At 46.3% G+C, this 27116-nt stretch overlaps 1 long non-coding RNA gene across 1 annotated transcript in view; it reads right to left on the bottom strand.

Annotated features, from left to right (window-relative positions):
- LOC135050575 (uncharacterized) overlaps positions 1-27116 on the bottom strand; it is a 244166-nt gene that overhangs the window by 116995 nt on the left and 100055 nt on the right. The window lies entirely within an intron of this gene.

Genomic DNA, 27116 nt, shown 5'->3' on the forward strand with positions numbered 1-27116 from the left:
CCCCAGTTGCGGGAGAATGTGAAGGAGGAGATGTTGACAGGTCGCGTTCCGCTTGACTTGACAATTTTGTCACCAGCAGGTCTTTCAACCCCAGCAGACCTGTGTCTGCCGGAAAGAGAGATCCAAGGTAGGCTTTAAATCTAGGATCGAGCACGGTGGCCAAAATGTAGTGCTCTGATTTCAACAGATTGACCACCCGTGAATCCTTGTTAAGCGAATTAAGGGCTGCATCCACAAGTCCCACATGCCTAGCGGAATCGCTCCGTGTTAGCTCCTTCTTCAATGCCTCCAGCTTCTTCTGCAAAAGCCTGATGAGGGGAATGACCTGACTCAGGCTGGCAGTGTCTGAACTGACTTCACGTGTGGCAAGTTCAAAGGGCATCAGAACCTTGCACAACGTTGAAATCATTCTCCACTGCACTTGAGACAGGTGCATTCCATCTCCTATATCGTGCTCAATTGTATAGGCTTGAATGGCCTTTTGCTGCTCCTCCAACCTCTGAAGCATATAGAGGGTTGAATTCCACCTCGTTACCACTTCTTGCTTCAGATGATGGCAGGGCAGGTTCAGTAGTTTTTGGTGGTGCTCCAGTCTTCTGTACGTGGTGCCTGTACGCCGAAAGTGTCCCGCAATTTTTCTGGCCACCGACAGCATCTCTTGCACGCCCCTGTCGTTTTTTAAAAAATTCTGCACCACCAAATTCAAGGTATGTGCAAAACATGGGACGTGCTGGAATTTGCCCATATTTAATGCACACACAATATTGCTGGCGTTGTCCGATGCCACAAATCCACAGGAGAGTCCAATTGGGGTAAGCCATTCCGCGATGATCTTCCTCAGTTGCCGTAAGAGGTTTTCAGCTGTGTGCGTATTCTGGAAAGCGGTGATACAAAGCGTAGCCTGCCTAGGAAAGAGTTGGCGTTTGCGAGATGCTGCTACTGGTGCCGCCGCTGCTGTTCTTGCGGCGGGAGTCCATACATCTACCCAGTGGGCTGTCACAGTCATATAGTCCTGACCCTGCCCTGCTCCACTTGTCCACATGTCCGTGGTTAAGTGGACATTGGGTACAACTGCATTTTTTAGGAGACTGGTGAGTCTTTTTCTGACGTCCGTGTACATTCTCGGTATCGCCTGCCTAGAGAAGTGGAACCTAGATGGTATTTGGTAACGGGGGCACACTGCCTCAATAAATTGTCTAGTTCCCTGTGAACTAACGGCGGATACCGGACGCACGTCTAACACCAACATAGTTGTCAAGGACTCAGTTATCCGCTTTGCAGTAGGATGACTGCTGTGATATTTCATCTTCCTCGCAAAGGACTGTTGAACAGTCAATTGCTTACTGGAAGTAGTACAAGTGGGCTTACGACTTCCCCTCTGGGATGACCATCGACTCCCAGCGGCAACAACAGCAGCACCAGCAGCAGTAGGCGTTACACGCAAGGATGCATCGGAGGAATCCCAGGCAGGAGAGGACTCGTCAGACTTGCCAGTGACATGGCCTGCAGGACTATTGGCATTCCTGGGGAAGGAGGAAATTGACACTGAGGGAGTTGGTGGGGTGGTTTGCGTGAGCTTGGTTACAAGAGGAAGGGATTTACTGGTCAGTGGACTGCTTCCGCTGTCACCCAAAGTTTTTGAACTTGTCACTGACTTATTATGAATGCGCTGCAGGTGACGTATAAGGGAGGATGTTCCGAGGTGGTTAACGTCCTTACCCCTACTTATTACAGCTTGACAAAGGGAACACACGGCTTGACACCTGTTGTCCGCATTTCTGGTGAAATACCTCCACACCGAAGAGCTGATTTTTTTGGTATTTTCACCTGGCATGTCAACGGCCATATTCCTCCCACGGACAACAGGTGTCTCCCCGGGTGCCTGACTTAAACAAACCACCTCACCATCAGAATCCTCCTGGTCAATTTCCTCCCCAGCGCCAGCAACACCCATATCCTCCTCATCCTGGTGTACTTCAACACTGACATCTTCAATCTGACTATCAGGAACTGGACTGCGGGTGCTCCTTCCAGCACTTGCAGGGGGCATGCAAATAGTGGAAGGCGCATGCTCTTCACGTCCAGTGTTGGGAAGGTCAGGCATCGCAAACGACACAATTGGACTCTCCTTGTGGATTTGGGATTTCAAAGAACGCACAGTTCTTTGCGGTGCTTTTGCCAGCTTGAGTCTTTTCAGTTTTCTAGCGAGAGGCTGAGTGCTTCCATCCTCATGTGAAGCTGAACCACTAGCCATGAACATAGGCCAGGGCCTCAGCCGTTCCTTGCCACTCCGTGTGGTAAATGGCATATTGGCAAGTTTACGCTTCTCCTCCGACAATTTTATTTTAGGTTTTGGAGTCCTTTTTTTTCTGATATTTGGTGTTTTGGATTTGACATGCTCTGTACTATGACATTGGGCATCGGCCTTGGCAGACGACGTTGCTGGCATTTCATCGTCTCGGCCATGACTAGTGGCAGCAGCTTCAGCACGAGGTGGAAGTGGATCTTGATCTTTCCCTAATTTTGGAACCTCAACTTTTTTGTTCTCCATATTTTATAGGCAGAACTAAAAGGCACCTCAGGTAAACAATGGAGATGGATGGATTGGATACTAGTATACAATTATGGACGGACTGCCACGGTTAGGTGGTATAAAAAAACCACGGTTAGGTGGTATATATTATAATAATAATACAATTATGGATGGACGGACTGCCTGCCGACTGCCGACACAGAGGTAGCCACAGCCGTGAACTACCGCACTGTACACTGGTTGATAAAGAGATAGTAGTATACTCGTAACAACTAGTATGACACTATGACGACGGTATAAAGAATGAAAAAAAAACCACGGTTAGGTGGTATATATTATAATAATAATACAATTATGGATGGACGGACTGCCTGCCGACTGCCGACACAGAGGTAGCCACAGCCGTGAACTACCGCACTGTACACTGGTTGATAAAGAGATAGTAGTATACTCGTAACAACTAGTATGACACTATGACGGTATAAAGAATGAAAAAAAAACCACGGTTAGGTGGTATATATTATAATAATAATACAATTATGGATGGACGGACTGCCTGCCGACTGCCGACACAGAGGTAGCCACAGCCGTGAACTACCGCACTGTACACTGGTTGATAAAGAGATAGTAGTATACTCGTAACAATTAGGATGACACTATGACGGTATAAAGAATGAAAAAAAAACCACGGTTAGGTGGTAGGTATATAATAATAAATAATACAATTCTGGTCGGACGGACTGCCTGCCGTGTGCCGACACAGAGGTAGCCACAGCCGTGAACTACCGCACTGTACACTGGTTGATAAAGAGATAGTAGTATACTCGTAACAATTAGGATGACACTATGACGGTATAAAGAATGAAAAAAAAACCACGGTTAGGTGGTAGGTATATAATAATAAATAATACAATTCTGGTCGGACGGACTGCCTGCCGTGTGCCGACACAGAGGTAGCCACAGCCGTGAACTACCGCACTGTACACTGGTTGATAAAGAGATAGTAGTATACTCGTAACAATTAGGATGACACTATGACGGTATAAAGAATGAAAAAAAAACCACGGTTAGGTGGTAGGTATATAATAATAAATAATACAATTCTGGTCGGACGGACTGCCTGCCGTGTGCCGACACAGAGGTAGCCACAGCCGTGAACTACCGCACTGTACACTGGTTGATAAAGAGATAGTAGTATACTCGTAACAATTAGGATGACACTATGACGGTATAAAGAATGAAAAAAAAACCACGGTTAGGTGGTAGGTATATAATAATAAATAATACAATTCTGGTCGGACGGACTGCCTGCCGTGTGCCGACACAGAGGTAGCCACAGCCGTGAACTACCGCACTGTACTGTGTCTGCTGCTAATATAGACTGGTTGATATTTAAAGAGATATTAGTAGTATACAACAATACTATACTGGTGGTCAGGCACTGGTCACCACTCCTGCAGCAAAAGTGTGCACTGTTAATTAATATAATTGTACTCCTGGCTCCTGCTAACAACCTGCAGTGCTCCCCAGTCTCCCCCACAATTAATTATAAGCTTTTAATTTATACATTGATGACTGTGCAGCACACTGGGCTGAGCTGAGTGCACACAGACTGAGTCACACTGTGTGACTGACTGTGCTGTGTATCGTTTTTTTTTTCAGGCAGAGAACGGATATAGCAGAGAGAAGTGAACGGATATATTATATTAAATAAAAGTTAACTAGCAACTGCACTGGTCACTGACTGTGGTAAACTAACTCTGTCTGCGACTCTGCACAATCTCTCTCTATCTAATCTATCTATCTCTATTCTAATGGAGAGGACGCCAGACACGTCCTCTCCCTATCAATCTCAATGCACGAGTGAAAATGGCGGCGACGCGCGGCTCCTTATATAGAATCCGAGTCTCGCGATAGAATCCGAGCCTCGCGAGAATCCGACAGCGTCATGATGACGTTCGGGCGCGCTCGGGTTAACCGAGCAAGGCGGGAAGATCCGAGTCGCTCGGACCCGTGGAAAAAAAAGTGAAGTTCGTGCGGGTTCGGATTCAAAGAAACCGAACCCGCTCATCTCTAATAAAAACACCTTGGCTGGCAAATATATCACAATATATAGCCCCAGAGGCTATATATGTGATAAATACCCCTGCCAGAATCCATAAAAAAGCGGGAGAAAAGTCAGCGAAAAAGGGGCGGAGCTATCTCCCTCAGCACACTGGCGCCATTTTCTCTTCACAGTGCAGCTGGAAGACAGCTCCCCAGGCTCTCCCCTGTAGTTTTCAGGCTCAAAGGGTTAAAAAGAGAGGGGGGGCACTAAATTTAGGCGCAATATTGTTTATACAAGCAGCTATTGGGGGAAAAATCACTCAGTTATAGTGTTAATCCCTGCATTATATAGCACTCTGGTGTGTGCTGGCATACTCTCTCTCTGTCTCCCCAAAGGACTTTGTGGGGTCCTGTCCTCAGTCAGAGCATTCCCTGTGTGTGTGCTGTGTGTCGGTACGGCTGTGTCGACATGTGGGATGAGGAAGGTTACGTGGAGGTGGAGCAGAGGCCGATAAATGGGATGTCGTCCCCTGTGGGGCCGACACCAGAGTGGATGGATAGGTGGAAGGTATTAACCGACAATGTCAACTCCTTACAAGGCTGGATGACTTAAAACAGCTGTGGGACAGCCGGCTTCTCAGCCCGCGCCTGCCCAGGCGTCTCAAAGGCCATCAGGGGCTCAAAAAAGCACCCGTTACCTCAGATGGCAGACACAGATGTCGACACGGAGTCTGACTCCAGTGTCGACGAGGATGAGACATATACACAATCCACTAGGAACATCCGTTACATGATCTCGGCAATGAAAAATGTGTTACGCATTTCTGACATGAACCCAAGTACCACATAAAAGGGGTTTTATTTTTGGGGAGAAAAAGCAGCCAGTGTTTTGTTCCCCCATCAGATGAATGAATGAAGTGTGTAAAGTAGCGTGGGTTCCCCCAATAAGAAACTGGTAATTTCTAAAAAGTTACTGATGGCGTACCCTTTCCCGCCAGAGGATAGGTCACGTTGGGAGATATCCCTTAGGGTGGATAAGGCGCTCACACGTTTGTCAAAAAAGGTGGCACTGCTGTCTTAGGATACGGCCACCTTGAAGGAGCCTGCTGATAAAAAACAGGAGGCTATCCTGAAGTCTGTATATACACACTCAGGTTATATACTGAGACCTGCAATTGCCTCAGCATAAATAGTGCTGCTGCAGCGTGGTCTGATACCCTGTCAGATAATATTAATACTCTAAGACAGGGATAATAGTTTGCTAACAAAGAGCATATTAAAGACGTCGTCTTATATATAAAGGATGCAGAGAGGGATATTTGCCGGCTGGCATCCAGAATAAATGCAATGTCCATTCTGCCAGGAGGGTATTAGAAACCCGGCAGTGGACAGGTGATGCTGCCTATAAAAGGCACATGGAGATTCTGCCTTATAAGGGTGAGGAATTGTTTGGGGATGGTCTCTGGGACCTCGTATCCACAGCAACAGCTGGGAAGAAAACATTTTTTACCTCAGGTTTCCTCACAGCCTAAGAAAGCACCGTATTTTCAGGTACAGTCCCAAGCGGGTCAAAGGCGCTTCCTTTCTGCACAGAGACAAGGGAAGAAGGAAAAAGCTGCACCAGCAGCCAGTTCCCAGGATCAAAAATCTTCCCCCGCTTCCTCTGAGTTCACCGCTTGATGTTGGGGCTCCACAGGTGGAGACAGGTGCGGTAGGGGCGCGTCTCGGGAACTTCAGGGACCAGTGGGTTTGCCCACAGGTGGATCCCTAGGTTCTGCAAATAGTATCACAGGGATACAGGCTGGAGTTCGAGGCGAATCCCCCTCGCCGTTACCTCACCTCAGCCTTGCCTGCTGCCCTTGGAGAAAGGTAGTACTGGCGGCAATTCACAAGCTGCACCTCCAGCAGGTGAAATCAAGGTACCCCTCCTTCAACAAGGCCGGGGTTACTATTCCAAAATGTTGTGGTACCGAAACCAGACGGTTCGGTGAGACCCATTCTAAAATTGAAAGCCTTGAACACTTATATACGAAGGTTCAAGTTCGAAATGGAATTGCTCAGGGCGATTATTGCAAACCTGGAGAATTTCATGGTATCACTGGACATCAAGGATGCTTACCTGCATGTCCCTATTTACCCTCTTCACCAGGAGTACCTCAAAATTGTGGTACAGGATTGTCATTACCAATTCCAGACGTTGCCGTGGGTCTGTCCCCGGCACCGAGGTATTTACCAAGGTAATGGCCGAAATAATTATCCCGTACTTGGACGATCTCCTTATAAAGGCGAGGTCCAGGGAGCAGTTGTTCGGCGGAGTAGCACTATCTCGGGAAGTGCTACAACAGCACGGCTGGATTCTGAATATCCAAAGTCGCAGCTGGTTCCTACGACGCGTCTACTGTTCCTGAGTATGGTTCTGGACACAGAACAGGATAAAAAGGGTTTCTCCCGGAGGAGAAGTCCAAGGAGTTGTCGTCTCTAGACAGAGACCTCCTAATACGTATACAGGTGTCGGTGCATCAATGCACGCGAGCCCTGGGAAGGATGGTAGCTTCTTTCAAAGAAATTCCATTCGCCAGGTCCCATACAAGGATTTTCCAGTGGGATCTGTTGGACATGTGGTCCGGGTCGCATCTTCAGATGCATCGGCGGATAACCCTGTCTCCAAGGGCCAGGGTGTCGCTGTTGTGGTGGCTGCAGAGTGCTCATCTTCTAGGGGGCCGCAGATTCGGCATACAGGACTGGGTCCTGGTGACCACGGATGCCAGCCTTCGAGGCTGGGGGGCAGTCACACAGGGAAGAAACTTCCAAGGCTATGGAAAAGTCAGGTGACTTCCCTACACATAAATATTCTGGAACTAAGGGCCATTTACAATGCCCTAAGTCAGGCTAGACCACTGCTTCAACACCGGCCGGTGCTGATCCAGTCAGACAACATCACGGCGGTCGCTCATGTAAACAACAGGGCGGCACAAGAAGCAGGATTGCGATGGCAGAAGCCACAAGGATTCTCCGATGGGCAGAAAATCATGTGTTAGCACTGTCAGCAGTGTTCATTCCCGGAGTGGACAACTGAGAAGCAGACTTTCTCAGAAGACACGTCCTCCACCCGGGAGAGTGGGGACTTCATCCAGAAGTCTTCCAAATGATTGTACACCGTTGGGAAAGGCCACAGGTGGATAAGATGGCGTCCCGCCTCAACTAAAAGTTACAAAGATATTGCGCCAGGTCAAGGACCCTCAGGCGATAGCTGTGGACACTCTGGTAACACCGTGGGTGTACCAGTCGGTGTATGTGTTCCCTTCTCTGCCTCTCTTACCCAGGGTAATGAGAATAATAAGAAGGAGAGGAGTAAGAACTATACTCATTGTTCCGGGTGGGCCAAGAAGAGCTTGGTAACCAGAACTCCAAGAAATGATCTCAGAGGACCCATGGCCTCTGCCGCTCAGACAGGACCTGCTGCAGCAGGGGGCCTGTCTGTTCCAAGACGTACCGTGGCTGCGTTGGACGGCATGGCGGTTGAACGCCGGATCCTGAAGGAAAAGGGAATTCCGGAGGAAGTTATCCCTACGCTATTTAAAGCTAGGAAAGAAGTGAACGCTAACCATTATCACCGCATATGGCGGAAATATGTTGCGTACTGTGAGGCCAGTAAGGCCCCAAAGGAGAAATTTCAGCTAGGTCGATTTCTGCACTTCCTACAGTCAGAGGTGACTATGGGCCTACAATTGGGTTCCATTAAGGTCCAGATTTCGGCTCTATCGATTTTCTTCCAAAATAGAACTGGCTTCACTGCCTGAAGTTCAGACTTTTGTTAAGGGAGGGCTGCATAGTCAGCCCCCGTTTGTGCCTCCAGTGGCACCGTGGGATCTCAACGTGGTGTTGGATTTCCTGAAGTCGCATTGGGTTGAGCCACTTAAATCCGTGGAGCTATAATACCTCACGTGGAAAGTGGTCATTCTGTGGGCCTTGGCGTTGGCCAGGCGTGTATCAGAATTGACAAAAGCCCTTATCTGTATTTTATATGGGAAAGGCGAAATTGAGGACTCGTTCCCAATTCCTTCCTAAGGTGGTATCAGTTTTTCATGTGAACCAACCTATTGTGGTGCCTGCGGCTACTTGGGACTTGGAGGATTCCAAGTTACTGGACGTAGTCAGGGCCCTGAAAAGCATATGTTTCCAGGACAGCTGGAGTCAGGAAGACTGACTCGCTATTTATCCTGTATGCACCCAACAAGCTGGGTGCTCCTGCTTCTAAGCAGACGATTGCTCGCTGGATCTGTAGCACAATTCAACTTGCACATTCTGCGGCTGGACTGCCGCACCCTAAATCTGTAAAAGCCCATTCCACGAGGAAAGTGGGCTCTTCTTGGGCAGCTGCCCGAGGGGTCTCGGCTTTACAACTTTGCCGAGCTGCTACTTGGTCAGGGGCAAACACGTTTGCAAAATTCTACAAATTTGATACCCTGGCTGAGGAGGACCTTGAGTTCTCTCATTCGGTGCTGCAGAGTCATCCGCACTCTCCCGCCCATTTGGGAGCTTTGGTATAATCCCCATGGTCCTTACGGAGTCCCCAGCATCCACTAGGACATCAGAGAAAATAAGATTTTACTCACCGGTAAATCTATTTCTCGTAGTCCGTAGTGGATGCTGGGCGCCCGTCCCAAGTGCGGACTGTCTGCAATACTTGTATATAGTTATCATTAACTAAAAGGGTTATTGTTGAGCCATCTGTTGAGAGGCTATGTTATGTTCATACTGTTAACTGGGTATCATATCACGAGTTATACGGTGTGATTGGTGTGGCTGGTATGAGTCTTACCCGGGATTCAAAATCCTTCCATATTGTGTCAGCTCTTCCGGGCACAGTATCCTAACTGAGGTCTGGAGGAGGGTCATAGTGGGAGAAGCCAGTGCACACCAGGTAGTCCTAAATCTTTCTTAGCTGTGCCCAGTCTCCTGCGGAGCCGCTATTCCCCATGGTCCTTACGGAGTCCCCAGCATCCACTACGGACTACGAGAAATAGATTTACCGGTGAGTAAAATCTTATTAATTCCACACAATAGTGCACCTTACACATATGAACCACATTAGTAATGCCCAAAATACACATAGGCCCTCATTCCGAGTTGTTCGCTCGTTATTTTCCTTCAAATCGGTGTGATTTTCCGCTAACTGCGCATGCGCAATTTTCGCACTGCGGCTGCGCCAAGTTAATTTGCTAAGAAGTTTGGTATTTTACTCACGGCATTACAAGGTTTCTTCTTCGTTCTGGTGATCGGAGTGTGATTGACAGGAAGTGGGTGTTTCTGGGCGGAAACTGGCCGTTTTATGGGTGTGTGTGAAAAAACGCTGCCGTTTCTGGGAAAAACGCGGGAGTGGCTGGAGAAACGGGGGAGTGTCTGGGCGAACGCAGGGTGTGGTTGTGACGTCAAACCACGAACGAAACTGACTGAACTGATCGCAGTAGCAGAGTAAGTCTCGAGCTACTCAGAAACTGCTAAGAAATTTCTATTCGCAATTTTGCAAATCTTTCGTTCGCAATTCTGCTAAGCTAAGATTCACTCCCAGAGGGCGGCGGCTTAGCGTGTGCACTGCTGCGAAATGCGGCTAGCGAGCGAACAACTCGTAATGAGGGCCAATATTCCACACAGCAATTCACCTTACACATATGCCCCACATTAGTAATGCTAGTAGATTTTTTTTTTAATAAAACTTACTTTTGCTTGCTGGTGTGCTTGCAGTCAGTGTGTGCCCATGCAGCTCCCTAGATCTGTCGCTGCATTTTGTGAGATTGGGGTGCAGGATGGGTGAGTCAGTGACATGCGGTGGGGTGAGGCAGGTGGGGCAGAGCATACCCTGTCATAATTGCGTTTAAACCAGAGTTTTGACTGAATAAAGTATATGAAAAATACTAATAATTTGTTTAAAATATCTTCTTTGCATTTTTTTAATAATTTTTATAGCCCAAACTCTGGAGTAAAAAAGTCTATGGCAGGTGAGGCAGTGCCTCACCTGCTTATCTTTTCCGTACATCTCTGATCAAAGCTCACCAAATTTCCAGGAGTTTTTACTGCTGCACCTGTGTATAATGCCCAGATGTACCCTTTGGCTCATATATTGCATGTAAATCTGGCTCTGTGGTTAGCCAGTGCCTCCTGAGCTCACCGCACGTCCCTGGGGTGAGTGCTTGCGCTCGAACCCATTAAAGGGGCACCCGTACAAGGGATGTGACCTCACAGGGTATGCCATCCTTTGCGAGCCTCATCATTTATTTTAGCTTGCTGGTTGGACACTGATGGCAGCAAAGTCCAGATACTGCCATACTTGCTGGTTATACAAAAAGACCAGTATCAAACTTGTAGCAACTGGCCATTTTCTTCACTGTTCACTGTGTTTGCTGGTGTCTGTTACTCCCGGCAACTTCATGCCCTTTATTTTATACTGCGGCAGCAATATGCTCTGCTCTCCAGTCTGATGAGTCTGAAAGTCATGCTGCACTGATATTTCATATAGAAATAGCGCAATGCAACTTACTGACCACGTTACAGTGCTGGATGGCAAGGGAATTTTACAGCATGGACTGACTGAGAAATAAAGTGTGGGGAGAACACTGCCCATGTAATATCCCTGCAGACACCTGGGGTTTGCACAGGGATAAGGTACACAGGATAGCAGGTCCCCCTCCCCCATGTGCACAAGCAGTATAGGTGATGTCAGATTTATGTGGAGCAGTCTTCCACAATACACATGTGGTATCATAAGGAGCCATCCAGTAATAACCTTATATAGTCAGTGAAAATGTCACAGATCCAAGAATTGCAGCTACTGGGCTTCTGCTAAGGTCTCACAAGTCAGGGGCATTCAAGCATGTTGGAGGGAGTTCAAGGGACTATATGCATTCTATTTGACAACTGTAAATAGCAGTGTATACAAGTACTAATTGAATACATTTAGAAAGTAACAGATAGTTTGCAGACTGTTCCTCCCAGCATGAGATACTGTAGGGACATGCTTGAATGCCCCTAGACATGTTTGAATGCCCTAGGCAAATGCCGAGCCTGCCTATAGCTAAGGCCGGTTGTGGATATTTGGTGCCATTTGAGGATAAGTGTACTGTACAGTATGTCAGTGTACTGTCAGACCTGATTGCGCACAGCAGTCGATTATTGAACTATTGTGCATTTGTGTGCACCACAATGCACATACGCAATAGACAGCAGTCACAGGATGGTGCGAAAATTTCAATCGCTCGGGCATTCGCAAGGTGGTTGACAGGAAGAGGACGTTTGTGGGTGGTAACAGGCCATTTTCTAGGAGTGTCTGGAAACACACAGGCATTCCCAAGCATTTTCAGGGCAATTGTGTGACATCAGCTCCGGCCCCGATCAGCTGATTTCTTCGCACTGGAGGAGTAAGTATTGAGCTACACACAGACTGCACATACTGCACAGAATGGGAAAAACATTCAATGGTGTTTGTGATGCGAACGGTTTTGCAACTGTCTGCTGAGTGGAATTTTTGCACAGCATACACATGAATTTGCACACTTGCATGGAGCTAATTTTCACTCCCACTGGACAACAACTATCTGATCGCAGGACAGTGTAATTTGCAGCACAGAGATGAGGAATGAATTAGGCCCTATGTCACACAGTGTTAGATGTCTGGCACGAGTGAGTAGCCAGGTCCTGTGCAACTCTGCTAGCGCCGGGTGTCTTTCTTTGCCGAAAATGCATCTTAGTCACAATGTAATGTGACTACAGTAGGTAGTGAGTACTGAGTCTATATACGAAGCACAACTGAACTTGTATTGGAAAAAAAGCTGTGGCTGCTGTTTGCGGTCATGAAGGGCCCACCAGGGGAATGGACAGTCTCCAGATGGTGTGTGGTGAACTGCCACATTGGTTTGTCTAACCATTAAAGAGTGCATGGGCTGGTCTCTAGACAACTATATATAGTAAATACTGCTAGTGCAAGCATGATGATGCACCAGATAACTAGCAATGCACTGTAGAAAATACAGCATAGTCCTGTACAGTATAAGGTAACATACTGAATGTATAATGTATAATTCAAGTACACAGCCTGGAACCTGATCCCTAGAGGGAGAGGAGGGTAGGGTGCAATGTGTCGTCGTCGTCTCCCCCCCCCCCCCCCCCCCTTCACCTTCTCCTTGCCCATTGGAGATTTCTTCTGTGCCTTTTGGGCTAGTCTAAACCTGGCTGCTACATTGTAGCACTTCGTATACAGATTCAGAGACTCAGTGGCACCAGGGCCAGGGCACGGTTTCTTGGCACCCTAGGCAAAACTTCATGTTACTACTTTCACCACCACCAATACCCACTTCCCAACTCCTTAGGGAGGTAGAGTCTTATATGTTTCACAGCTGTGCTTACATTAAGTACAACTGTGACTCAATAGTGCACCCCAGATTCCAGCACCCTAGGCGGCTGCATAAAACTGCCTACTGGTAGAGCCGGCTCTGAGTGGCATACATATATACAAGAGTCTCATATCAAATTAATCAGCACAGTCTCCTAGTGCTTCCTAGCCACATCACATTTTTGCCAAAATAGATGCCTGACACTAGCAAAGTCTCGCTGTACCTAGCGCGCCGAGAGGGACAGTTTGACGCGACTGTAGCATTGATGTATGTATACACATATGTAGATGTGTACATTTCATACCATGATGTCATTAGAACTTGCACTGTCTAAACTTCATATTAGTCCAACACAGGGGCAGACTGGCCATCTGGAATATTCCAGATGAGCCAAAGGTCCAGCCATCCAAGCACAGACCCTCTGCAATCAGCGCACTGCCTTTCTGCTGTCACATATGACACAAGTTAAGTGTCTTAATATAGAGATGTCCAGCGGGCACTTTTCGTGTTTTGTGTTTTGGTTCTAATTCCTCGCTCGTGTTTTGGTTTTGGATTGGTTTTGCCAAAACCACCCTTTCGTGTTTTGGTTTTGGATCTGGATGATTTTAAAAAAACATAAAAACAGCTAAAATCACAGAATTTGGGGATAGTTTTGCTACTACAGTATTATTAAATTCAGTAACATTCATTTCCACTCATTTCCAGTCTATTCTGAACACCTCACACCTCACAATGGACTGGAGGAGAGAAATTTTCGAACGCAACGGAGGAAAGGGTTCTTCGCTGTTAGGGCAACCAGGATGTGGAATTCCCTGCCAGGGAAGGTGATAATGGCGTACTCTGTAATTGTATTTAAAAAAGGAATGGCTAAATTTCTGAATGAAAAAGCTATCCAAGGTTATAATACTTAAAATATCAATGTGGTTAATCCGGGGGTTACATGAGTTATAGTAGCTAACTAGTCATAAAACATTATTAAGCAAGTATGTAGAATCATCACATCTTCAAACAGGTTGAACACGATGGGCAATTTGCCTCTATTCAACCCCAAATACTATGTTACTATGTTACAATATTGTTTTTAGGCCAAAAGGTTGCACCAAGGTGGCTGTATGACTAAGGTCACTTAAAAAAACTAGGCCCCAAACAGCACATCATGTAAAAAGTAAAAGAGGTGCAATGAGGTAGATGTATGACTAAGCTAAGCGACACAAGTGTGCGGCACAAACACCAGGCCCATCTAGGAGTGGCACTGCAGCGGCAGAAAGAATGACATTTTAAAAAACTAGTCCCCAAACAGCACATGATGCAATGAAGAAAAAGAGGTGCAAGATGGAATTGTCCTTGGGATCACCCACCCACCCTTATGTTGTATAAACAGGACATGCACACTTTAACAAACCCATCATTTCAGCCACAGGGTCTGCCACACGACTGTGGCTGAAATGACTGGTTTGGGCCCCCACCAAAAGAGAAGCAATCAATCTCTCCTTGCAAAAACTGGCTTTACAGAGGCAAGATGTCGACCTCATCCTCAACCTCCGATTCCTCACCCCTTTCACTGTGTACATCCCCCTCCTCATAGAGTATTAATTCGTCCCCACTGGAATCCACCATCTCAGGTCCCTGTGTACTTTCTGGAGGCAATTGCTGGTAAAGGTCTTCCTGTAGGAATTTATAATTAATTTTGATGAACATCATCTTCTACACATTTTGTGGAAGTAACCTCCAATGCCGATCGCTGACAAGGTTACCGGCTGCACTAAACACTCTTTCGGAGTACACACTGGAGGGGGGGCAACTTTGGTAAAATAAAGCCAGTTTGTGCCCGGGCATCCAAATTACCTCTTTTTCCTGCCAGTATACATATAGACTGTCTGACATGCCTACTTGGGTGCTGTCACTCATATAATCCTCCACCTTTCTTTCAATGGTGATAGAATCATATGCAGTGACAGTAGACATGTCAGTAATTGTTGGCAGGTCCTTCAGTTCAGACCAGATGTCAGCACTCGCTCCTGACTGCCCTGCATCACCGCCAGTGGGTGGGCTAGGAAATCTTATCCTTTTCCTCGCAGCCCCAGTTGCGGGAGAAAATGAATGAGGATCTGTTGACGGGTCACGTTCCGCTTGAGTTGACCTTGCACAAGACGGAAATCATTCTCCACTGCGCTTGAGTCAGGTGCATTCCCCCTCCTTTGCCTATGTCATAGGTGGATGTATAGTCTTGAATGGCCTTTTGCTGCTCCTCCATCCTCTGAAGCATATAGAGTGTTGAATTCTACCTCGTTACCACCTATTGCTTCAGGTGATGGCAGGGCAGGTTCAGGAGTGTTTGATGGCGTTCCAGTCTTCGGAACGCGGTGGCTGTATGCCGAAAGTGGCCTGCAATTATTCGGGCCACCGACAGCATCTCCTGCACACCCCTCTCATTTTTCAAAACATTTTGCACCACCAAATGAATTGTATGTGCAAAACATGGGATGTGCTGGGATTTGCCCTGATATAATGCACGCACAATATTGGTGGCGTTGTCCGATATCACAAATTCCCAGGTGAGTAATTGGGGTAAGCCATTGTACAATGATGTCCCTCAGTTTCCATAAGAGGTTGTCAGCGGTGTGCCTCTTACGGAAAGTGGTGATACATAGAGTAGACTGCCTAGGAACGAGATGAAGTTTGCGAGATGCTGCTACTGTTGCCGCTGCTGCTGCTGTTGTTGCTGCTGGAGGCAATACATCTACCCAGTGGGCTGTCACAGTCATATAGTCCTTAGTCTGCCCTGTTTTACTTGTCCACATGTCCGTGGTTAAGTGGACAGTGGGTACAACTGCATTTTTTAGGACACTGAGCATACTTTTTCTGACGTCTCTGTACATTCTCGGTATCACCTGCCTTGTGAAGTGGAACCTAGATGGGATTTGATACCGGGGACACAATACCTCAAACAAATCTCTAAGTCCCACTGAACTAATGGTGGATACCGGACGCACGTCTAACACCAACATAGCTGTCAAGGCCTCCGTTATCCGCTTTGCAAAAGGATGACTGCTGTCATATTTCATCTTCTTCACAAAGGACTGTTGGACAGTCAATTGCTTAGTTGAAGTAGTACAAGTGGTCTTCCGACTTCCCCTCTTGGATGACTATCGACTCCCAGCAGCAACAACAGCAGCGGCAGCAACAGCAGGCATACCACTCATGGATCCTACGGAGGAATCCCAGTTAGGAGAGGATTTCTCAGTCTTGCCCGTGACATGGCCTGCAGGACTACGGACGTTCCTGACAGAGGAGGAAGTTGATGTTGAGGGAGTTGGTGGTGTGTCTTGCAGGAGCTTGGGTACAAGACAAAGAAGGGATTTAGGTGTCAGTGGACTGCTTGCGCTCTTACCCAAAGTTTCACAACTTGACCCTGACTTCTGATGAATGCGCAGCAGGTTACATATAAGGGAGGATGTTCCTAGGTGGTTAACATCCTTACCCCTACTTATTACAGATTGACAGAGGCAACACATGGCTTGACACCTGTTGTCCGGATTTGTGGAGAAATAATTCCACACCGAAGTGGTCGCTTTTTTGGTATTTTGCCCAGGCATCGCAATGGGCTTATTCATCCCACGTACAACAGGTGCCTCCCCCAGTGTCTGATTTAAACCAACCACATCACCATCAGAATCCTCATCGTCAACTTCCTCCTCAGCACCAGCATCACCCATATCCTCATCCTGGTGTACTTCAACAGTGACATCTTCAATTTGAATATCAGAAACTGGACTGTGGGTGCTCCTTCCAGCACTTGCAGAGGGCGTCCAAATGGTGGAAGGAGCCACCTCTTCCCATTCAGTGTTGGGAAGGTCAGGCATTGTGTGAAAATTAATTGGATTAAATATTAATAACCCCTTTATTTTGAGCAAATAATATACAGCACAGGACAGCACCACTGAACTTATATGGCAGCACCACTGGACTGGATTTATACAGAATTATGTGGACTTATATTGAATTATACGGCAGGATCACTGGACTTATACGCCAGTACCACTGGAATTATACAGCAGGATCACTGGAATTATACAACAGTACCACTGGACATATACAACAGTATCACTGGACTGGAGTTATACGCCAGTACCACTGGAATTATACAGCAGGATCACTGCAATTATACGGCAGAATCACTGGAGTGGATTTATACGCCAGTACCACTGGCATTATACAGCAGGATCACTGAAATTATACGACAGGGTCACTGGATTTATACGGCAGGATCACTGCAATTATACGGCAGGATCACTGGACTGGATTTATACGCCAGTACCACTGGAATTATACGGCAGGATCACTGGATTTATACGCCAGTACCACTGGAATTATACGGCAGGATCGCTGGACATATACGGCAGGATCTCTGGATTTATACAGTAGTACCGCTGGACATATACGGCAGTATCACTGGACATATACAGCAGCACAGGGACACCACCACTGGACTGATGCAGCACAGCAAAGCATCACTGGACTAGACTTATACAGCAGCACTGGACATATGGCAGCAGAGGACACAACTACTGTGACTGGACTGATGCAGCACAAGACACTAACACTGAACTGATGCAGGACACTGAGGATGGAGACACGTCCTCTCTCTACACTCTCTAACGCTGGAGTGAAAATGGCGGCGATGCACAGCGACTTATATGGAATCCAAACCCTGCGAGAATCCGACAGCAGGATGATGACGTTTTGCCTTGTTCTGGTTTCCGAGTCATGCGGGAAAACCTGAGCCGTGCTCGGGTGGTGAAGTTCGGGGGGTTTGGTTCTCTGAGAACCAAACCCGCTCATCTCTATCTTAATATGGTATTGGAAGTTCTATGTTCAAATCCCTTGCTTGTACAATTGTGTATTTTAATACAGTGGGATTGGCATCAACTTACACTGCTACTGCACTGTCTCCATCTCTGAATAACACCTTCTGTTCATTACCTGAGCTAAAAATTCCCTGCAAGCACAGTCACAGGTAACTAAAAATAAACACAGTATGATCTTTCTTTCAGATAATGTATTAAAGAAACATACTGAAGTCGGAAAAGGAAGTTAGGAAAACAAAGTAATGGAATCATTTATATAAACTTTTAATTAATGCAAACTTTCAGAGTTGAGCTAAATGCTTTACACAATGTCTTTATGACAACCAGTTCTATGGATGGGTGTAGTATGGTATGCCGGTGGCCGGGCTCCCGGCGACCAGCATACCGGCACCGGGAGCCCCTACCGTCAGCATACCGACAGTATGGCGAGCGCAAATGAGCCCCTTGCGGGCTCGCTGCGCTCACCACGCTGCAGGCACGGTGGTGCGCTACGCTATTTATTCCCCTCCAGGGGGGTCGTGGACCCCCACGAAGGAGAAAATCTGTTGGGATTCCGGCGCCGGTATACTATGCGCCGGGATCCCGACAGTCGGCAACCTGAAGACCACCCCTATGGATGTTTGACAAGTCAGTCATTAGCGGTTAGCAGATATTACAACAATCCAAAGGGATGTTAATTGCTTGGATACCAGAGCTACAGGTTAAGCCAGGGCATTGCACTATTATAGCAGCAGTTTGAAAATGCTCAATTTGCTACGTTAATACTAATTACATGTTCCTGGAGGTTTTTGTTTTCACTTTGAAATTATCTGAAAAATAAACTTAGCAGTAAATATTACTTCTTAAAAGTACTGTATGAGACATGCTAAGCTACAAAGCTGTCGGGATGCCAACTACCTCCCTTGCAGATACCCCCTTTGTCTTTTTATGGGATACGGTCATTAGTTTGACCACACTTAGGTCGACAGTCATCAGGTCAACCACTATTGGTCGACATGTACTAGGTCGACATGGTCACTAGGTCGACATGCATTTTTTCAAATTTTGTTTAATTTTTTGTAACTTTTTCATACTCTACGATCCACGTGGACTACGATTGGGAATAGTAACCTATGCCAAGCGCAGCAGTAGCGGAGCGAGGTACCTTGCCTTAAGCATGACGAGTGAAGCGAGCCATGACAGGGGACACGGTGCACTAATTGGGGTTCCCCATCACTTTACGATGAAAAAGACACTAAAAAAAGTAAAAAAACTCATGTCAACCATTTTCCATGCCGACCTTGTTCATATCGACCTAATTACTGTGTCGACCTATTTCTAGTGTCGACCTAGTCACTGTCGACCAATAGTGGTCGACCTAATACATGTCAACCCTATGACCCATACCCCTTTTTATTATAGATAGTTGGCAGGTCACATGTTAAACTCCTGCGTGAATAGTACATTTGTTCCAACTGTATCTTTATAGAAATAAGATGTTATGAACTTTGCTGATTCTTTCATGTTTCTACAAGAAATAATCTTCACATTATAAATCATTTAGAGCACCCAGTGGTAGAGGCATAGATTTCTGTCAAGACCATGGCTTTACATAGCAAAATGATGGCATGAATGAATGTGCAGATGAGAGCGAGTTTGCAGTGCACCAGCTAAAAGGTGAAGATGGGCATAAGGAAGAAGTTCATTAGTAATTATTACTGGTTGCACACTGTCCAGTGGTGAATCTATAATGGGTGTAGATGGTGCAGTGCACATGGGCCCCTCTCAGTGTATGGCATTGTAATAACAACACATTTCAAGCATTCGAGATCTTCCATGCATTCATCATTTTTCTAATAATAACCACACAAAAGATGGCTGCCAGCAGAAGGTAGTAAGGCCCAGTTTCATGGAGCGGGGAAAGCAATGAAAGCTACACACACACAGACACACACACACCACTGACATACACAATACCCCACTCTCCTGGCTGTTGATAAACCTTTGTCACTATGTATGAAGTAAGTCTTGTATATTGATGCCATACTTTAACTCCTGTGTTGAGAACAGTTGTTGATCCGGGCCCGCACAAACTTACCCAATTCAGGAATATGTGCGGGAGATTGGCTATTGCTACCTTGCTTGGATTCCAAATCGAGGCATCCTGACATTAGAATCTCGCAGATTTTGGATTCAATGTAAGAGCACTACGGTGGTGACTCAGAGCCATTTCACAGCAGATGCTGTAGAGTGAGCACATCCTCTAGACATACCACAATTACTATAATAAGCACAGTGATTTGCAGCAGTTTGTAAATATATATATATATATATATATATATATATATATATATAGAGAGAGAGAGAGAGAGAGAGAGAGAGAGAGAGAGAGAGAGAGAGAGAGAGAGTACTGGTCCGGCACTCATGGGTAGACAGCAAATAGTAAAAGGCGCTCCGGTGCCCTCCAGCCAGGCCGACAGCCCGTGTATACAGAAGGATGGAAATAAGGCGGCACTCAGGAGACTTGTACGTGGTGAAACCAACAGGTGCTTTTATTTATTTATTTTGATAAAAGCACCTGTTGGTTTCACCACGTACAAGTCTCCTGAGTGCCGCCTTATTTCCATCCTTCTGTATATATACAGTATATATATATATATATATATATATATATATATATATATATAAAAAAACTTGTGTATGTTCAGGACCAGCCCATACCCCACTGCGTTCAGACATATAAGCACTGTGAATTCACAGTGTGAGTTCTAATTTGTGAAAAAAAAACTACTTTTTTTGTACAACTTGCTGTACTCCAATTTCTTCACATAATAAAATTGCTGTGACTCCGCAGACCGTACCGCACTGTCTTCACATAATAAATGCACTGTGAATTCACAGGCCATACCCCATTGCATTAACAAAATAAAAGCACTGTGACTTTGCAGGCCATATCCAACTGCATTCACATAATATAAGCAATGTCTGTCTGCAGTGAGTTGTTATTTGCAAAAAAAAAGTACAAATAAGAAGAAATAAATACTTTAAATAGTTCCGTGTTTTTTTGTACAATTTGTGTGTGGTGTAGGTGCTGTACCCCACTGCATTCACATTAAAGCACTGTGACTCCGCAGGCCGTACCCTGCTGAATTCACATGTTATAAGCACTGTCAGTCTGCAGTGTGAGATGTCATTTGCAAAAAAAAGTTAAAATAAATACTATCATTTTTATTTTTGTACAACTGGTGTGTGGTGTAGGTGTTGAATACCACTGCATTCACATAGCATATAAGTACTGTAACTCCACGGGCTGTACCCCACTGTATTCACATATTATAAGCACTGTCAGTCTACAGTGTGAGTTGTCACTTGCAAAAAAAAAGTTAGAATAAATAAATGCTATAATTTTGGTGTTTTTTTTGTACAACTGGTGTGTTTTCAATTATATGGGTAACGATCAGTTGAGAGACGAGCACGATGAGCAGCAAAATACTAGAGCTGCAGCTGCTGCCAGTCATGATAGTACGACATCTGCTAAAGTTGGTCTAGGGGGCAAATAATGTGGAAAAGGGCACCTGAAATCAAAACATTTCACACCTTTAAAATAAGGGGTAGAGGTGTCACCTTGAAAAGTGTCAAATCAGTGCCCAATAAAGAAGAACACTAAGGCTCAAACTGTGTGTTCACAAATCCCTGAGTAGAGTCTACGGGTGTCCACATTAGCTACAGTATATGTGAGTCATTTCTCACACTATCATTGTAGAGAAGCATCTTTCATCTCCATCCACCATTCCTTCACCATTTGCACATGTGGGGACAATCCTGACTATGTTTGTGAAGGCATTTGCTATATTTGGGAGGCCAAAGTTAGTAGATGTAGGGATAGTAACAATCTAGGTTAAAACCTCCATATTCCATCATTTCTGGCGAGTTCATGAAATGTATTTTGCTAAATTATCATGTAATTAACCTTCTCATTAGTGATCGGAGGTAGTCCTTCCAAAAAACTGGATTGCGGGAGCTCAAACAAACAAAGCACTTCAGCCACGAAAGTGTCAGTCCCTGTCGCTGAGGTGCTTGATTTAAACCAGAGGTTCTCAAACTCGGTCCTCGGGAGCCCACACAGTGCATGTTTTGCAGGTAACCCAGCAGGTGCACAGGTGTATTAATTACTCACTGACACATTTTAAAAGGTCCACAGGTGGAGCTAATTATTTCACATGCGATTCTGTGAGGAGACCTGCAAAACATGCACTGTGTGGGCCCACGAGGACCAAGTTTGAGAACCTCTGATTTAAACTGTGCTTGTCCTTTTTAATATCCAACATAAATGTGGGTGGGAGGGCCCAAGGACAATTCCATCTTGCACCACTTTTCTTTTCATAATGGGCTGTATTTTTGAAGGGCATTGGGGACAGTCTTTGCATTACTAATCTGCAACACATTTTTAAACAGATATACATGCCATGTGTTTGTGCCACTGCTTTGTTACTTAGTTTAGCCAGTCAGCCTTGGCCAAGACTGGTGAAGAATATTATGAGCTGTAAAGTGGTCAAAATTGAGTGTATATAACTGGTAATTAATGTTATTGTGGTTAATAATACTGTATGAATGAAAAAAAGCCCAAATTATGTGATTTTTAGCAGTTTTATCAATTTTTGAAAGAAAAAAAAAATACAGTTCCAAAACCAAAACATGTGAGGGTGGTTTTGGCAAAACAAAAACATGAAGTTAATATACAGATCTGAAACCAAAACACAGGGGTCGGCAAACATCTCTAGCTTAACGTATTGCAAAAGTGAAATATCTTTTATTCAGCAACAGCCTTTTTATTGGGACCCTGTCTAAAAAGCCTAATTGGAAGGATGTGGCCTCACAACACACACCCTTCTCCATCACTCTGTGGGAGTGCCCAGCACTACCGGAGTTGCTGGGCTGGCTGCTCCCAGAGACTCTGGTCAGTGTGAGAGCGCTCCTACCAACTCCCCTCCCCCTCCCCTGTGAGACACTGAAGCAGTACACCTGAGGACTGTCCTGCTCAAAGCAGGACAGTTAGGAGGTATGCCTTCTGTATCACTTAGCAAACTGGCGGATAATTAACAGAATAATCAGAAAATGTGTGCATTACAATAATACTAAGAAATTAGTCCCTACACTACAACACTCTTTCTACATTCTATGCAGTGTCATTTAAGGCTCTATTTCTAGAAAACATGTTCTAAGTAAAATACTGTATCGCGACTTATTTCAGCAATACAGATTTTAGTTGCACCATATTATAAGCTGTAGGCTACAGCCTGTTATTTAAACAGGAGTAGCTGCGATTCCACTCCTGCTTTTATCATACTTGCCGACTTTTAAAAAGACCCCTCCGGGAGCGTCTCAGAGGGGGCAACCATGTCCGAGGTGTGGGGAGCCTGCAGCTTTAATCACGCCATCGTAATTCCAGCCTGCTGTTTTTGAAAGCCTGCAAATCTGCTACATTTTACAGCTGGGGGCAGAGTCACAATGGTAAACACCTAAAACCTCCCACTATACTTAGAAAGTGAGCGGTATGCTGGAGACTGGGAAACGTGGTCTGCACCGCTGTACAATGTTTAGAGCAGCGTACAGCAATGTCTTTTCATTATAGATAGATACAGTATTTCAAAAAGCATTTGTTTTAAAATTGGATTTGATTTTTAAAAGAATCAGTGTTGGGCAATTTTCTAGGAAATAACTGAACTAATTAAGTTTTCTTTGACTTTCCCATTTGTTGCCAATTTATCTCTGTTCTTAGAAGAACAATGAAGAGATATGTATTGTGACAAGCTAAGATGTCATTCATACAATATAGAGGAGTGATTGAAATCTCCAACATTAAAAGTTGGCCCCTGTCTGAGCACTACATTGAGCGTCCTTATAATATAATGTACAGCAGAAGCACTTTGACCACAAGTGCCAACACAAACTAAACTAGTACCTCTTTGGAGTCCTCTCAAAAAACACAAGGACACTATTTCTATCCAAATCAGCTTTATCCAGGGCCAGTGGTTAGAAGCCTCAGTGTTATCACCCTTAGTCGATGCTCTTCCTGGTTCCTTAACCCTTTCCCACCAAGGTGAATAACCAATCATTCAGGCACCCCTACCACTCTTTTTTCAATGGAAGGACAAAAAAATCCTACTGCTGCCCAAAAAAAGAACTCACCAACCTGGTCTGAGCATGCTGTTTGCCTTACTAAAAGATAAGAATGTTCCACTAACCAAACTTACTGAGGTGTTTGACTAGTTTCCCAGTGTCAAACACAAATAGACTAAGAAACAAAGTGAACAACAACAAGTACTTTAAAGACAGAGCTGTCTTAACAGCAGTTTAGGCCCCTGTGCAAAGTAATGCACTGGGGCCCCTTCCCATCCTACAGAGGTAGGGGTGGGGGTGTTATCAGCAGCAGCTTTGATGTCCCGCAGGCGGTAGGGGGTGTTTTATCTTCCGCTCAGCATGTAGGATAGATTGTGGGAGATGGGGCAGGAGGGAGAACACTAAAATGTAGAAGTGGGCACTGGGCTGAATGAAGGGGCCCTGTTACATAATTTCCAGGGTGGTAGGAGGTGTTTAATACGCAGGAGAGGGATGGATAGTGGAGTAGGCTTAATATTCATAATTTTCCAGTGGGAGGGCAGATTGCTTAACTGCAGATATCTCCAGTTTCTGGAAACAGATAGCTTCTTAGCTTTCAATGGGATAAAAAACTAGAGAGTCCCACCTCTCAGGAGGTACTGGGGACTTGGGGATCAGAGTTCAGAGCAATCCACCAATGAATATATAAAACTGCATACTGGGCATGTGGAGCTGGAGAAGCGACCAGCTGATAGAGGGCTTATCACTGACCTGGTTTGGGAGTGTTGTGGACTCGGGGCTTCTTCCGATGACCGGGAAGAGGAACCGCCACTGGGTCGCAGTAGGGATGGCCGGATGTAGGTCTTCCTCATGCAGGACTACGTCGGCAGGCGGGAGGCACAGAGGAGTTCTTGACGGTCTCCTGTAAGACAAGACTCGTAGAAATACTGAAGGCTGGGGTACTGAGATATTAGAGGTACCGTGATGTCGGAGGCTCCGCGGTATTGGGGTTCTGAGGTGCTGGGAGTACAGGGCGTGCTAGGAGGCCCCTGGAGGTACGAAGATGCTTGGAGGCACGAGGTGCTTGGAGGCACGGAGGTGCTTGGAGGCACGGAGGTGCTTGGAGGCACGGAGGTGCTTGGAGGCACGAGGTGCTTGGAGGCACGGGGTGCTTGGAGGCACGGAGGTGCTTGGAGGCACGGAGGTGCTTGGAGGCACGGGATGCTTGGAGGCACAGGATGCTTGGAGGCACAGGACGAGGGAGCTCTGGAATCACAGCTTCCGAAGGAGAAACGAAGATACTCAGGCACCGGATCTCTGCCTGGTATCCGCTTTTAAACTCCCCGCCCCAGCCTGATTGACGGAGCAGGCAGGTGACGTCAGACCTGCTCCGCCTGCTTGCCCTCACTTGCGATGGCGGCGTCCCTGCTTCCGGGAAGCCGCCGGGGAGCAGCGCCGACCCGCCACTGAATCCGGAGACCGCCAGGGGGAACGAGGCGCCGGGCAGACCAGACCACCCGTAGGGACAAGCGCGGCCGCCGCGGCCGCTGCAGGTTTGTAACAGTACCCCCTCCTCCAGGAGTGGCCCCTGGACACTTCCCGGGCTTAGTCGGATGTTTGGAGTGGAAGATCCGAATCAGACGAGGAGCCATTACTTCAGTAGCTCCAATCCAACTTCTTTCCTCAGGACCGTAACCCTTCCAGTCCACCAAGTACTGTAATTTTTTATGAAGATAACGGGAGTCAAGAATAGCTTTGATTTCAAACTCTGCTCCGGCTTCTGCCACTACTGACGTTGACCTAGGGAGTGCTGAGTGGAACCGATTCAGAACGAGGGGACGGAGTAGAGAAACATGAAAGGCGTTAGGTACTCGAAGATGGGCAGGCAAACCCAGTTTACAGACCACAGGATTTAAGACTTTTAGCACAGGGTAGGGCCCGATGAACCTTGGAGCGAATTTCATGGTAGGCACCTTCAGCCGGAGGTTCCGTGTGGACAGCCATACCCTGTCCCCAACTTTATATTGAGGTGCAGCTCGCCGTTTCTTATCTGCGAAGAACTTGTACCGAGCCGAAACCTGCTTAAGATTGGCATGAACCTTCCTCCAAATTTGTCCAAAGTGTCGTAGAGTGGATACTACAGCAGGAACCTCTACTAACGGAAGGCTTGGAAATTCCGGAACACGGGGATGGAACCCGTAATTGACGAAAAATGGTGATTCCCCAGTGGAAGAATGAAACAAATGGTTGTGGGCAAACTCCGCCCAAGGCAGCAACTCCACCCAATTGTCCTGTGAAGGAGAGAGGTACAGACGAAGAAAAGTCTCTAGATCCTGATTGACACGTTCCGTTTGTCCATTTGTTTGGGGATGATAAGCAGACGAAAACTTAAGTTTGATTTGCAGAGTCGAACAAAGGGCTTTCCAAAACCTGGCGGTGAACTGTACTCCTCGGTCAGAAACAATCTCTTGTGGCAACCCATGCAAACGAAAATGTTCTCGGATAAACAGTAGTGCCAGTTTCGGTGCTGTTGGAAGACCAGTCAAGGGCACGAAGTGTGCCATCTTCGAAAAACGGTCAACGATAACCCAAACGGTGTTGAAACCTTTGGAACAGGGCAGGTCAGTGACGAAGTCCATGGAAATGTGAGTCCAGGGTCTCACAGGGATAGGCAGAGGACGAAGTAACCCTGCAGGAGGCAAACGAGGAGATTTGTGTTGTGTACATTGGGGACAGGAATTAACGCAATCTTGTACATCCTTCCTCATGGTGTTCCACCAGTAAGATCTTTGCAGAAACTTGTACATCTTCTGAGCGCCGGGATGACCGGAAAACTTGGAGTTATGGACCCACAGTAGTATCCTTGAGCGGAATCTAGCTGGTACGGACATTCTTCCAGGAGGAGGAGCTGGAGTAGTTAAAGCAACAGAGACAGAAACTGGATTCAGAATTAAACCCCGCTCCGGAGGTTCATCCTCGTCAGAGGAAACTTGTGAACGAGAAAGTGCATCTGCTTTAATATTGAGACTCCCGGCCCGGTACTTGATAATGAACGAGAATCGGGAAAAGAAAAGTGCCCATCTTGCCTGGCGAGGATTCAAGCACTGTGCGGATTTGATGTACAGCAAATTCTTGTGATCTGTGTAGATAGTAAACACGTGTTTAGCCCCTTCCAGAAGATATCTCCATTCTTCCAAGGCAGAC

The sequence above is a fragment of the Pseudophryne corroboree genome, chromosome 2, assembly GCF_028390025.1.
Source record: "Pseudophryne corroboree isolate aPseCor3 chromosome 2, aPseCor3.hap2, whole genome shotgun sequence".
In the NCBI taxonomy this organism is placed as follows: Eukaryota; Metazoa; Chordata; class Amphibia; order Anura; family Myobatrachidae; genus Pseudophryne; species Pseudophryne corroboree.